General features: G+C 41.8%; 1 protein-coding gene and 1 long non-coding RNA gene across 6 annotated transcripts in view; one reads left to right on the top strand and one right to left on the bottom strand.

The window, feature by feature from the left end:
* Window positions 1-14,328, bottom strand: part of smarcd2 (SWI/SNF related BAF chromatin remodeling complex subunit D2) — an 83,352-nt gene that overhangs the window by 25,182 nt on the left and 43,842 nt on the right. The gene's annotated exons all lie outside the window — the stretch shown is intronic.
* On the top strand, window positions 7,761-11,785 carry LOC146260534 (uncharacterized). Its single transcript, XR_014729547.1, has 3 exons — window positions 7,761-8,179; window positions 9,236-9,315; window positions 9,538-11,785. It is a non-coding gene; the product is annotated as an uncharacterized LOC146260534 (long non-coding RNA).

Here is a 14,328-nt window from a genome sequence, read left to right as displayed (position 1 = left end):
TTCAGGAAGAATACAGCCCCACTCACCCCCATCACCCTGTGCGACTCCCCAGTCAACACTGTGGAGTCCTTCCGTTTCCTGGGCACTATCCTCTCCCAGGACCTCAAGTGGGAACTGCACATTAGCTCCCTCACCAAGAAAGCACAACAGAGGATCTACTTCCTATGGCAGCTGAAGAAATTAAACCTGCCAAAGACAATGATGGTGCACTTCTATACAGCCATCATTGAGTCCATCCTCATCTCCTCCATCACCATCTGGTACGTTGCTGCCACTGCCAAGGACAAGAGCAGACTGCAGCGTATCATCCGCTCTGCTCCCACCCTGGACACTCTGTTTCAGCTACTCCCCTCAGGCAGAAGGTTGTGGTCCATCAGGACCAAAACCTCACGCCAGTTTCATTTATTAATGTTTTTTTTCCTTCATCATAATAGATTCATATGGGCTTCCTGACTGTCAAGATGACCCTACCACCCGTATTGTCACTCTACAGCCATAATATGTTCCGTTTTTTTCTTCTTCTAAATTTGGCTACCTCTTCACACTACTATGATCCCGTGGTCCACTACAGTGGACATGCTATTAAAAAATATATATATATATACAATTTCAAAAGTCTAAATGCTCAGATATTCTTTTAAGCCTAAATAAACAGGAAACTTTTACTTGGTTCCCAGGAGGTTAAATTGTCCAAAGTTTTCATTCAAAACTGTCCTCAGTGAAATGGTTTGAGCAAATGTGTAATTTAGGGTCGAACTGCACAGATCTTCTCATATAGACAATTACATGACATAGCCCATATTTGGTTCCTTAGGAAGACTCTGAAAAGTGTCAGCATTCCCTGTACAGTCTGGAACACTGCATTTATTCCAGTAGTCCATTTTCAATATGCTAGAAAAACATTCTTCTTTGTAATTCTGTGGAAGTACATAGAGCAGCACGCAGCAAATTTTGGGGCGTGACAAAGGTACAGACCAGAGCCAAAAAAGGTGGAGCCCAGTTGGGACATCACAACAGGGAATTTTTCAAGGACTACTGTTTCACAGCTACATTTTTAAATTGTGAGATTTACATAGGAAAGAGGTGTCAATGGACTTTGAGGTTCACTGTATGTCCATTTTACCCACTGAACTGTTGTTATTCAACTGTGACAAGGTAAATTCGGTTCTGGAATCTATCGCCCCTTTAAAGTGGAGCACAAAAACGCAAAATACAAAGGTTAAAAGAACAACATGACCAAGACATCCTGAAACAAATCTCGAAATTGAATGGATACTTCAAGGCTGCTGAATCTTCATCCAGTCGAAGACGAGATCCACAGCAGGAGGACTGCCAGCTAGCATCGGCCATATTAAAGCGAATTTGGAAGAGTTACGGTGCGTTCACACTGCAGACTTTTTTACCGCTCAGCACCGCCGGCCTTCCCACAGTGCACCACGCTCGGGGGCGTGTCAGACAGATTCATTCAGAGCTGTAGTTCTCTTAAATCACTGTTGTAGTTCGTATAATGTCATGGCAAATGTGCAGACAAAATACAACTTTTACACACATTAAGCAAAACTCCGATACGCATTCTAGATCTGACATGATCTTATCTACAGCACACAATAGGTTACCTTTTTCCACACTTTTTTTAGGCCGAGTGAAAGATTAAATGCCACCCGCACTCTATGGAACGGGTCTTGTGCCGGCTGGAATACAGAGATGGTCCATGTTCTATTTGCGCTCATTTTTATTATTAATGAATTGTAATAATTTCTACAAGCTAGCTAGCACTTTAGCAATTTTTCCAGTAACATTGAAAATAGTTGTATGCATAGGTGAGCTGGATTTATAACCACACCCTGTATTCAAAACCAACGAATTAAATTCCCTCCCGCTCTTTATATATTATTGGAGGGAATACACTGGTATAAATATAGATGCTCTCCATCAATATAGTATCAGTCATCATGAACAACCGTCAGAAGATTGCTGTCATCGCCCTGCTCTAATGTCGGAGAAGACGCCGCCGATGCTTTTGGGTTCATCCCATTCGCCGTTTGCGGGTAGACAACGGAGCTCATCACCGGCTGGTTCAGGAGCTGCGACTGGACGACGGCTTGTTCCAGCGGTACTTCAGGCTGAACCGGGCCGAGTTCGATGACCTGCTGACCAGAGTGGGACCCCGGATAGCGAGGCTAAACACCTTGTTCCGCGAGGCGATCAGCCCAGCTGAACGTCTCGCTATTTGTCTACGGTAAGCTTTAATTATTATTAGTATTTCAGTATTCTCAGACTAAAATATAGTGTAGTTATTTTCTATGCATTATTTTAAATGTATGGTATTTCTTTGTAGATACCTTGCCACGGGGGATTCGTTCATGACGATCAGCTTCAGTTATCGTGTGGGCTCAAGCACTGTGGCAGGTATTGTTGGGGCTGTGTCCCAGGCCATTTGGGACTGCCTGGTGGAGGAGTACATGCCTGTGCCGACCAAGCAGGACTGGAGGGACATTTCTGAAGGCTTCCTTCAGAGGTGGAACTTCCCTAACTGCCTGGGTTCCATCGATGGCAAGCACGTTGTCATCCAGGCCCCTCACAGCTCAGGGTCACTGTACCACAACTATAAGGGGACATTCTCCATCGTTCTCCTTGCGGTTGTGGACGCTGACTGCATGTTCCGGGTCATCGATGTGGGGGGTTACGGTCGCAACAGTGACGGTGGGACCCTGGGCAACTCTGCGTTTGGTTTGGCCCTGAAGAATGGAACCCTGGACCTCCCAGAGAACTCCATCATCCCTGGAGCAGAGCCACGTGGACCACTGCCACACGTCTTCGTGGGAGATGAGGCCTTTCCTCTGCGGAGCAACCTCCTGCGCCCCTTCCCTGGGATGAACCTCTCCAGGGAGAAGAGGCTTTTCAACTACCGCCTCAGCCGTGCCAGGTTGACAGTAGAGTGTGCCTTTGGCATACTCTCCAGCCAGTGGAGAATGTATCGGCGTGTGGTTGGTGTCAACCCAGCAAAGGCGGAGATTTGTGTGAAGACCACTTGCATCCTCCACAATTACATCCGGAGGTCCAGGATAGGTGCCAGGGGATCTCCTGTAGCCAGTCCTGGTCAGGAAGGGTCTGCTGCTCTTCAGGAGGGTCCACGAGTGGGTAGCAACAACAACGCCGCGCGTGCAGCCATTCGTGTGAGAGATGCATTCACTGCATACTTCAATGCAGAGGGTGCAGTGCCCTGGCAGCAACATGTCATATAGCCTGTGGCATTGAAAACCAAAGGTTCTTTTAAGAGCCACACATACTAATCACAAAAAAAGCAAACAGTTCCTAAATGTTATTTTCATGAAATCAGTGTATGGTTGTGTAGTTTCTTATGATCTAATTTGCACTTATAAAGACAGTTACAAAAGCAGTAGCAAACATGTGCTCCTAAATAGTTAAATACTGAACAACAATATTGAACACCCTCCAGTCCAATCATTACAGATTCTTTGTGTATGTTTAAACAAAAATTATACCAACCATTCATAGTACCAATTACATAAAATGGACACAAGGTCTGTTAGTGACATTTTTATTTTGTATAGTAGGCCTGTCACTCTGTGGCCCTCAGCTCAGCCTCTGCCTCAAAAAACAACCTGTGGATGTTAAATTTCAGCTCAGAACGCTTGGCTGGTGGCATTCTCTTTAATGAAGGGAGGAGGCTTTTAAAAAAAAGCTCATCCTCGTCTTCCTGTTGTGGTGGTGGTGGTTGAGGTGCAGGTGCTTGAATCGCTTCAAGCATCCTCTCCTCAAAACTAGTGAGCCTCTCCTTCCGCACCCTCTTCCTAGCCTGACTGTGAGAGGATGCTTGAGGCTGGCCCCTAATTACAAGGGAAACTCCAGCCTCACTGGCAGGCTCATCACTGCCCTGGGTGTCTTGCCCGTCTTGCGTGGCTGGGGGCTCTGGCTGGCTGGCTGGGGGTTCTGGCTGGCTGGCTGGGGGCACTGGCTGGCTGGCTGGGGACTCTGGCTGGCTGGCTGGGGGCTCTGGCTCGCTGGGGAAGTTGCCACTTGTCTCCCTAAATTCAACAAATGGAGCTAGGAAGCTCATGGCCGCAGCGTACTTCCATGGTCTACCACTCCCCGCACCTGCTCCACTCCTGCACCGATCTTTCTCCTTATTTTTTTCTTTTTTGTATCCTGTCCTCAACGTCTTCCATTTCTTTTTGCATACATCGACTAGAAAAAAAAAGGCATCAGACATAAACGTTGCCATGTGTAACCTTTTATTATATTACTCGAAATCTCTGCAAATCAATCGCTAGATTATGACTTGCCACTACACATTCACTGTATGGATAGCGAGTGGCTGCCAGCCAGCATTTCATCATTGAATGTCAATCGTGTGCCGGGTGATCTAGCTAGACTATGCAGCTAGCACAGAAGAAAGTTACGTAATGTGTAGAAACTGAATTAAAGTACAAAATACACACCAGGGACGCCAACAACCTCTGCAACCTTGCGCCAGGCATCATTTTTTTTGTTTACGTCTCTGTAATCGAACAAAGACGTATCGTACAAAACTGGGTATGAAGACACACATACGATGATTAGCTCTTCCATCTTGAAATTGTCAAACCTAGAAATGTTTACCATGAGCAACAGTTGCTACGTTACAAGAAACAAGAAACCAACCCGATTGGCCATCGCTGGCGTTTTCACGCTCCTCATTTACATAAAGTTGAGAAAATCCAACTTTCGCCACCCCGCTCGCCTTCCCACAATGCCCTACGCGAGCGTCGCCGCCCCGCTCGCCTTCCCACAATGCCCTACGCGGGCGTCAATGCCTGGTTTCATTGAAAATAAATGGGAAGCCGACGCCCCGCTCAGCCCGCCCCGCTGCAGTGTGAACGCACCGTTAGTGGTATCGCCCAGAAAGCACACATACGTCTTGCCGACGTCGGCGATCGAAACGTGTGCTATTCATAACGTTGTATAAGCATCGGCAAATGATCGGATTTCTTCACATATCTGTGCTCCATCTCAAACGTCGCAGATACATCGGCTCATTGTCAGCTCATCACTGACTGTTTCAGGAAGAACGTTCCATTATGCTCATTCCGTGTTGTATTGCAAGCATATAGAGCCAGAGACTCGCGAGTCGGAGGCGTTCACTTTTTAAACCGTCATTTATCTTCACAAAGCAGGAGCAGTCGTTGTTTGAGAAGTAAATGAAAGTAGAAAAATATCAACAAGTTTTGCGATAAGTAACCTATGCCTACAAAAACGTGTAAAGTTACTGTAACGAGCTAGGTTTGAGTGAAATTTATGCTACAGAGCTAGAGCAAAGGGACTCCAACCGGCTAGGCTAGTTCGACACGGGTCAGACATTTTACAAAAATGTAGCTACTAACTAGAGCAAAATAACATACACTGTACACATAGGCTAATACATTCTGGTTTAACAGTAGGGCTGTCCCCGACTAAGATTTTCTTTGGTCGACCAAGACTCGACTAAAACGTCTGAAAATCTAATAATCGAAATATGAAATAAACACTTTTGTGATCTGACTCAATGGCTGCTGGACATTGCAGATTCGCTAATAGCCTACTAATAATAAAACTCTCAGGTACAGTGTTCATTTTAGGACATCCTCAGATCTCAGACTCAATTGTCAGACTCAAACGAAAAGGCGTCAAGTCTCATACCAAAAGTCATCAGACTCAGGCGAAACGGCTTCAGTCTCCGAAAAACTCATGGCCTATGTAGCCAATTCATCTCATGTTGCTGGTTGGAGCAGAGATATGTCGGTCTCCTAGCTGTTTTGCCGGATCAATCTACCCAGGTGCAGACTCCCTTTAGTCTGAGAACGATGGCGTTCGGTTTGAGAGCGTTTTGTCTGAGAACGATGGCGTTTGGTTTGAGAGCGTTTTGTCTGAGAACGATGGCGTTTGGTTTGAGAGCGTTTTGTCTGAGAACGATAGCGTTTGGTTTGAGAGCGTTTTGTCTGAGAACGATGGCGTTCGGTTTGAGAGCGTTTTGTCTGAGAACGATGGCGTTTGGTTTGAGAGCGTTTTGTCTGAGAACGATGGCGTTTGGTTTGAGAGCGTTTGGTCTGAGAATGACAGAGGTTTTTCTGACGGCGTTTAGTTTGAGGACGTTTTGTCTGAGAATGACAGACGTTTTTCTGAGACTGAAGCCGTTTCGCCTGAGTCTGACAACTTTTGGTCTGAGACTTGACGCCTTTTCGTTTGAGTCTGACAATTGAGTCTGAGATCTGAGGATGTCCTAAAATGAACACTGTACGCAGGGCTGTACGTTCATGTTTTCACCAAGGAGTACATGAGCACACAACATTTTTTTGGAGCACAGTGTTTAATAATTTATTAATTAATTAATAAATGTTTGTTAAACATGACTTAACACAGGCGCGTGGTTAGACCCTTTTTAAAGGGGCATGTGCCCAGTAGAAATTTGCCGAGCCCTAGTAAAATCTAAAGTTTGAGTTTTAACAATTTACTTTATTAGTCAGTGCATTAATTAAGGTTGATAAACCCCCCAAAAATAAACAGAATATCTCAATCAACGCTTGTAAAATCAAAGCAGTTTAACCGAGAACACAAAGCTTGCATTAAAAGGCTTGGTAGTCAAAGCTAGGTAGACCCAGAGCCATATAAAAAGAGAGTTGGGACACTTCCATAGACTTCCATTGTAATCGAAGAAGGCAGATGTTAGCGTGTCATTTGCGACTTATAGTCCCAAACATTGTATTTTGCAACGTTCAACCCCATTCATGTTCAGTGTTACGAATCAAGTGGGCTGTTTTGAAAATAGTTTTTAAAGTAATGCAGTAATTTGATTGTAATAGTTTGTGAAAGACCCAAAAAAACGGACATTTCCGACAGGGCAAAATCACAGACAATTTTGGAAACCCTGCCGGACGCATTTTTTAGGTCTCAAAAAGAGGACATGTCTGGGTAAAAGAGGACGTCTGGTCATCCAAATGTTATACAACCAGCTTTATTTAAAGTTTATTGTAAGATATAGCTTATTAGATTCTAAATGCACATCTGATTAGAGCTAGCAATACAATGAATTGCAAATTAGAGGTGTCCCCTATCGTCCAGCTAGCTTTTGATGCTCGGCAGGAATTTTAGGTCCACCCACTAAAAATAAACTTGACCCTCTCACTGGACATATTGCATAATTAAATGTTTTATTGAATGCAATTGGTTGCCTTGTATATTCTGTTCTATTTACTAAACTCCTTTCTTGTCTTAAATTGAGCTGGTGTGAGTTAGGTTACGGTATGGTAGCTAGCATAGCCATTTCTAGCTCTGCTTCACAATATTGCTGCCTAGTGTTATGAGTTAATGTTATACATACATGTTAGTAAAGTATCAGACATATACATAATACAACACACCAGTAACCAATTGATATTATGTGTTAATATACCGAAAATGTCAGTAAATCGAGATGCTGCTACTGTCTATCCCGTTGAAAACCATTCAAACAGGTTGCCAGTGCCAGCAGTGTTTTTTTACGAGCTACTTGAACCAAGTGATCACGTGTCGGCGAGATCAGAGAGTGTTGTAGCTCCCTTTTTATATGGCTCTGGCCCATTGGTTGCAAATCGTCGCTCACTCGTCATTATACTATGTTCACATCGTGCAGTCGCGACTCTGTCACTTGCTTTCCATGTGAAATCAATGGTATGCTTCACTTCATCACGCTGTTGTTCTGTTTATTGACAACAGCCTGTCACTCACGCACTGTGCTCCTAAATTATTTCGCACATACCTATTTTTAGGCACAAATGCGAGTGAAATGCTCGCACTGTAGAGCCCTGACTCGTATCACTGTTGTGACCGAATGCCGTTGGTATTTTGTATCTCTTACAATGTAGCACGGGCGGAAATCCCGGGGGGGACACGACCCCCCCAATCCTGGGAAGAATATGATTTGTCCCCCCTAATAAATCACTGTAAACATAACTATGTAATTTCAATAACACTTATAATAATATGCAATGAAAGCGCTTTGCTGATTATGGACACAATGGCGCTTTTTAAAGTTTTAAATGATTGCGAACCCCGCCCTTGGTCCCACAATGGTTTGATCCACAGTCCCAGCCCTCAGCAGTGATGCAGGTGCATGTGTGAAAATCGGACAGTATCTGTTTGTGTCGTTGGTGGCTGATGTCCAGTAAGTAGTTTAGTAAGAAAGGATTGGTTTGACAATTTATTTCTAGCACTCAATACAATAAAACATTCATATCTGTCACAATTTTCCCTGCATTTATCACTATGTTAGCTAGCCAGCTAAGTAACATCACCAGCTTTTTGCATTATAGTCAGTAACTGAGAGAAGCTAGCAATGCAGTAGTTGTGTTCCTTATCTGACAAGGTGACATGAGTGTCTACCATCTGAAATGCACGAAGCCAACGTAAAATTAATCCAGTTAATCGCACCAAAGCGATTTCACTATGTTTGCAGGGTTCACACACACTAAACTAGCTGCATTTGCACAGCTACCAAACAAACCGATGGAGCAAACATTAGCACCTACTCCATTTGGCGTTGTCCAAGATGAAAACTTTGCTATCGTCAATTTAATCCAAGATCAGCACGGATATTGTAGTTCTTCGAAATCCATTTGCCATGGTTAGCGATACTGAACAGAACTATACTATATTCTACCATTTTCATAATTATCTTAAATGGTCTCATTGCAAAAGCTAAATCGTCTCCAGGGACTTCGAGGCACCTGTGTGCCGATCTGGAGTAAACTGGCGATAGCAAAAATGATGACAAATGCCACACAAACGGAATTGGGGCTCGTTAGCTCTGCAAATTCAGCTATTCTGGGTTAGTAAAACCAAAACATGAATTATATTGATATGACAAAAGGTTGCAGTTTGCGTTGTGTAAAAGGTGAACTCATACAGCTGTCAATCCTTGTCAATGCAATCCGTTTCACCTTTCCTAACTGTCTAGCTACCTGGTAGATCGAAGCCTATTCTAGAAGAATCTTAATAAATGATAGAAGCCCATCTCCTACTGTAAATAAACAGCACATTGTGTGTGCGGCCAGCATGGTAGAAAAATTGCAGAAAAAAGAAAGACGGACATCAGAGCATTTCAGGACACCAAAACGCAAAGAAAGAACCCTAGTGGCCTAATCTCAAAGACTAGTTGATAAAATGTTCATAAAAATTATGTGAAATGTGCTAATTGAATGTTTCATAATGATGCCATTAGGCAGAGGAGGCACCAGATGACAAACAGACAATAGAGCTGGAGGTAGGCAGGAACAAACTGGCAGAGACGGGGGGTCTCGGGTAAGTTTGTTGAGTCTCTTGTTTGGCAACATGATGGGTTCTCTTCTTCAGACTTGTAAAATAGGGACATAATTGGACAATGCCATGGATACCCCCACTCTCTACTTGAACTGATGACTGAACCAAGATTAGTTTGAGGCAATGGTATTGTTGTTGTAATTAATTGTGTAGTATTGGGTACTGGTAGTAAGTAGGATGGCAAACACCTTATGTCTTTTCTAGGAGACAGACTGTGAGTCAGTGAGAGTGGTAAAAGGGAAAGAGCCAGAGAGAGACTTCAGATGACCGTGTCACAGCCATGGCAGGACTGGGGGTCAACCTTTTTGCCAGCAGCACCAGTATAGGAGACAGTGGCACAGCACTGTCTAGTCACCTCAGTGGTGGCACAGAACCATATCAGCCACACCCACAATTTATAGAACCGCAAACTCTTGCCAACAAAGTGTTGACACTTCAAGAGGTTTTGCAATTTTCCCCGATGTTATGATGGTTCAATTGAGATTATTTTAGATAAGACTACACCACGCTCTTTGCAATTACATAAACTGCACCCATACAGTGTACAGTACATACGGGCCTTTCTTGGTATTGCTGGTTGTAAATACTGTATGCCTGCATTCATACTTGACTGATAAGAAACACTACTTATAACTACATTGCAGCAATCATTTTGGTGTCCCCCTCAGAAATTGCTCTTGAGAAAATGTCATATAATTGTCCCCCCCAAAGTTGATAACAGATTTTCGCCACTGCAATGTAGGGCCTACTACAAATTAAAAATATTGATTGTTTAGCATGCAAATCATCAGAGCGCGCTTAGGACTATGGACGTTTATAAGACTTTTTTCAAATGGCAATGCATTTGTCAAATGGCAATTCAATGCGCAAAGTGACAATGCAATCCGCAATTCAAATGGGTAGCAGTTGTCAAATGGCAATTCAATGTGCAAATGACAATGCAATCCGCAATTCAGTTTGTATTATTTTGAATACAAATTTTAATGAACGCTTATTGCATTGCATTTCATATTGACAAGGTTTTTTCCGACTCTTTATTCAAATGAAAATGCATTTGTCAAATGGCAATTCAATGCGCAAAGTGACAATGCAATCCGCAATTCAAATGGGAAAGCAGTTGTCAAATGGCAATTCAATGTGCAAATGACAATGCAATCCGCAATTAAGTTTGTATTATTTTGAATAACATTTTGAATGAACGCTTATTGCATTGCATTTCATATTGACACGGTTTTTTCGACTCTTTATTCAAATGGTGATTCAATGTGGTAGCAAAACAGCGCCCCCAGTCTATTGCATTAGCATTTGCTTGTCATCACTCTCTTTTTGTTGCAAAATTCAAATGGCAATGCAATCTGTCAGTCAAGGCGGGTCCTCACCCCGATTGAGGGTAAGACCCAACTCTACTCTGCTTCTGAGTGGCTACCTCTAACACTGACAACCCATTAATTCCGTCGAAACCTAACCTAGCCAACGAAGGTAACAAATACCAGCCAATCAGAGGCAGAGTAGTCTATTGGGAGGGGGGTGGGGGGACAGATAAACTTTGTTGCTACTGTGGCAGTTTTCCAAGCACAACACAGTGAGACTAATGAATGCAGGACAGCTTCTTTATTTTTACTCAAAAAAAAAAAAAAAAAAATGTGCTTATCACAAACCAAAATCACAAATGTCTGTGTCCAATAACCTTCAAAGGGCATAATTACAATTAAGAAAGGCTGGTGGGATCAGCCAATAGGAGACCGACTACACTTGTCAACAGACTTTTATCAGCTTCAGTTATTAGAAATGACGGTTGGTCTTCTGCAGTAGGCTAATACCACATTAAGTTATTTTTATGCTGGCAATCTTGAATTTAGTGAAATGGTGCATTCATGATAAAAGTAAGTTGTTTGGTTGTTGTTCTTAGTCCTTTGATTGTTTAATCTTATTTAATTCTGTAAAGTTTATAAATAGTCTATGTAGCGGTCAGACCAGTGCTGTGGAATGTTTAGTTTAGGACAGTGGTCGGATTTTATTAATATAATGTTAATAGACAGTACAATATTTGTTTAATTATGAAGGCATTGTTAACATATTATTTGTTATATATTCTATAATATGCTGTGTTGGGAGTGTGATGTTAATTGTCTACGTTCTGTGTTGTTTGAGCACCACCACATTCATTCATGTATGTTAAGAAAAGGAAAACTCAGCTAATTTCCTAGCAATAAATCTGGAGCTACAAAAGAAAGCCGTGTCCGAGAATTGTGTTCTAACAGACACCCGGGAGCGAACACAATGCACCTACCACCTATATATATTTCATTTCTCACCTACACCATTGTCATAATAATACAATTAAATAAATAAAAAAACATGAGGTATCGGTCTTTGGTATCGGGGGTATTTTACAAGTACTTGAGCTTAGTATCGGGTCCGATACCGGTGCATCCCTACTTTTTACCTCTTTTGTAGATTTTTTAGAAGTTTGATGTCTTTTATTAGAAATGTGGTTTATTTAAATCTACATCAACAGAGGTCAACTTTTGTTCATATGAAAAAACTCATATGAAATAACATTATATTATATATCATATAAACCATCATCATTGACAGCGTTGTGCACATTCATACTCTTATCACCCAAATAAAGTACCCCCCCGGACAAATCCTCAAAATCTAATAAAAGTAAATTCCCGGGAAATTGCCAAATCAGCAGGCAAACTGTATCCATATGCTATCAAAATGTGTTCCTACCAGTGTAAGTGTGCATCTTTTACTGTCACTTGCAATCAGGAATATAAATGGACAGCAAATGTACCATTGCTAGGAAAAAACTTAAACACTTGTAGTTTGGAAATACATAGTAATTGTTGGAAAATTTCAAGAGGCTGTCAGGTTACAAACATACATGTACTAGTACTATCACTTTTCCTAAAACAGCTTAGAGTCAACATGACAACCACTACCAAATAAAGCATTGCTAGCAAAATGCTTCAATACCTGTAGCTTGGAAATACATTGTTACAAAGCTGTCAAATAAAAAACATGCCATGACTACTGGTACAACCTCAACAAACTTATAGTAGACACGACTGCCGCGCAGCACAATTGCAGGTGCTGTGATATTTCTAATGACATCATCTCGCAGCACCTCATATTGTTGTGCGGCATACAATCCTGAACTCGCACCAGTACTAGTTACACCTTCAAAGTATCTAACAACAAGTTTGCAAATATAAAAAAGTAAATACCCTGGGATTTTTATTTGACGATGAGAGGCTCGTTGTCGATAGGTTGTGACTGTCATCCTGGTGTGCTGAATGGGAACCGTTATGTGAGTGTACAGTAGCTAGAGCAACATCAGAGCCATAATGAGGCTCTGGCTAACATTTACTAGCTTGCACTGACAACCTTCAGTTGGTAGCTAACATCGTTAGCTAATGTAAGCTACTTGCCAGTAGCTAGCTAGCTAAGGTAGCTAACGTTTTCATATCAAAGAGTTCAAATTTATCTTCCCTTCCCAAAAAAATGCATGGAATTTTCTAAAATGATGTCTCAATTTTTCTGCCCAAATTAAACTTACCGTCCAAAATAAGAACGTACTGGGTATTTTTTGGGTAAAAAAAAAAAACGTACAGGTATGTTTATTAGGGAGATAAGAGTACCTCTGATGAACTTGTTCAAAGTTTAGTTCATACAAGTAAACATGAATAGTTCACGTTTTAAATTCTGAACTTGTTCATAGTTCATTTAATTTCATAGTTGTAAGGTGTGTTTACTGTGTGTAAAAATCCCCCCCCAAAAAATAAGGTGCATCAGATGTAGTCGCTGAGTCTGCGTCTCTGCTTTCACTTGCCATTTTTATGAGACCCGAGACCTGTTGTCTTATACGTTGCTTGTTTGGTTACGTGTGTGCGAAAAAAGTTGAGTTAGTTGGTTTAGGTTAGGCTACATGGTGAACATTTTAGCATTCGATTTAGACAGCGTCTCTCCTCAGGAGAAGGAAAACATTCCGTAAAGCTTTAGCCAGACCTCAAATAGAATGAACATGTTCACCGTTCAAATTCATTATTTGTCATTAAGTTGCGTTCAGTTCAGCATTCTTTTGAACTTGTTCATGCACAACACTGATCATTGAGTATATATATATATTTCAAATATAATAATACAAATATAGCTGCAAGCAGCGATGCGGGTTCCTCCGCAAAACATTATCAGCATGTACACTGTAGAAGATCGAGAGTTGGACAACAACAGAGCAAAACTACTTCATGTTTGGCCAACAACAGGCTGAATGGGGATTTGAACTCATAAGCATAAGGTTACAAGTCAGTCTCTATCCTCTCTCCTGCACATCAACTGTTGAGATTGTATGAATAGAAAGGGCAGAGTATTAGCTTTGGTCAGCTTTGGGACAAAGATTAAGAAACGGTTGACATTTCAAGGTGAAATTGCATGAAATTGTGCACGGTATTTCAGAATGATGTCATCCTGTTTAACTAACCAGATAATCAAAATTATGACAGACCAAAACAGACCTGCCCCCACTGCTAAAAATAAAATCATAGGGGAAACACTGCACCTTAAAGCCTATTAGGTTTGAACCATCCTTCAAAAATACATTTGATTTAGTGATACAAACATATTGAGGCAATGTGGACATTTACATAAATACACCCCTTTCAGCCGTATTGTATTTGATTAAATTGCCTGAAGTAACGTTTTTAAATACGTCAATGATACATATCTGTAAAAAATTTCAAGTCAATTAGACCTTTGGTTCAAGAGAAGAGGAATTTTTAAGGTTTTCAAAAATTATCACTGTACAGGAAAATCCATCATGGCGGACCTTATGGGTCCTTGAGGCTTTTTTTGAGGCATGCACAATTCAGAACAATTGGAAATGCCATCACTTAAAAAATTGGACTTTTGGGCGTGGCCTGTCTTGCCCCCTATGGCCCGATGTGGCCCATATTTGGTGTGGGGGTACCCACTTGGATGTAATATAAA

This window comes from Hypomesus nipponensis, chromosome 13 (genome assembly GCF_054491055.1).
Source record: "Hypomesus nipponensis isolate SF chromosome 13, ASM5449105v1, whole genome shotgun sequence".
Taxonomy (NCBI): domain Eukaryota; kingdom Metazoa; phylum Chordata; class Actinopteri; order Osmeriformes; family Osmeridae; genus Hypomesus; species Hypomesus nipponensis.
Note: the sequence above shows the minus strand (reverse complement) of the source record. Positions and strands in the feature narration are given on the sequence as shown.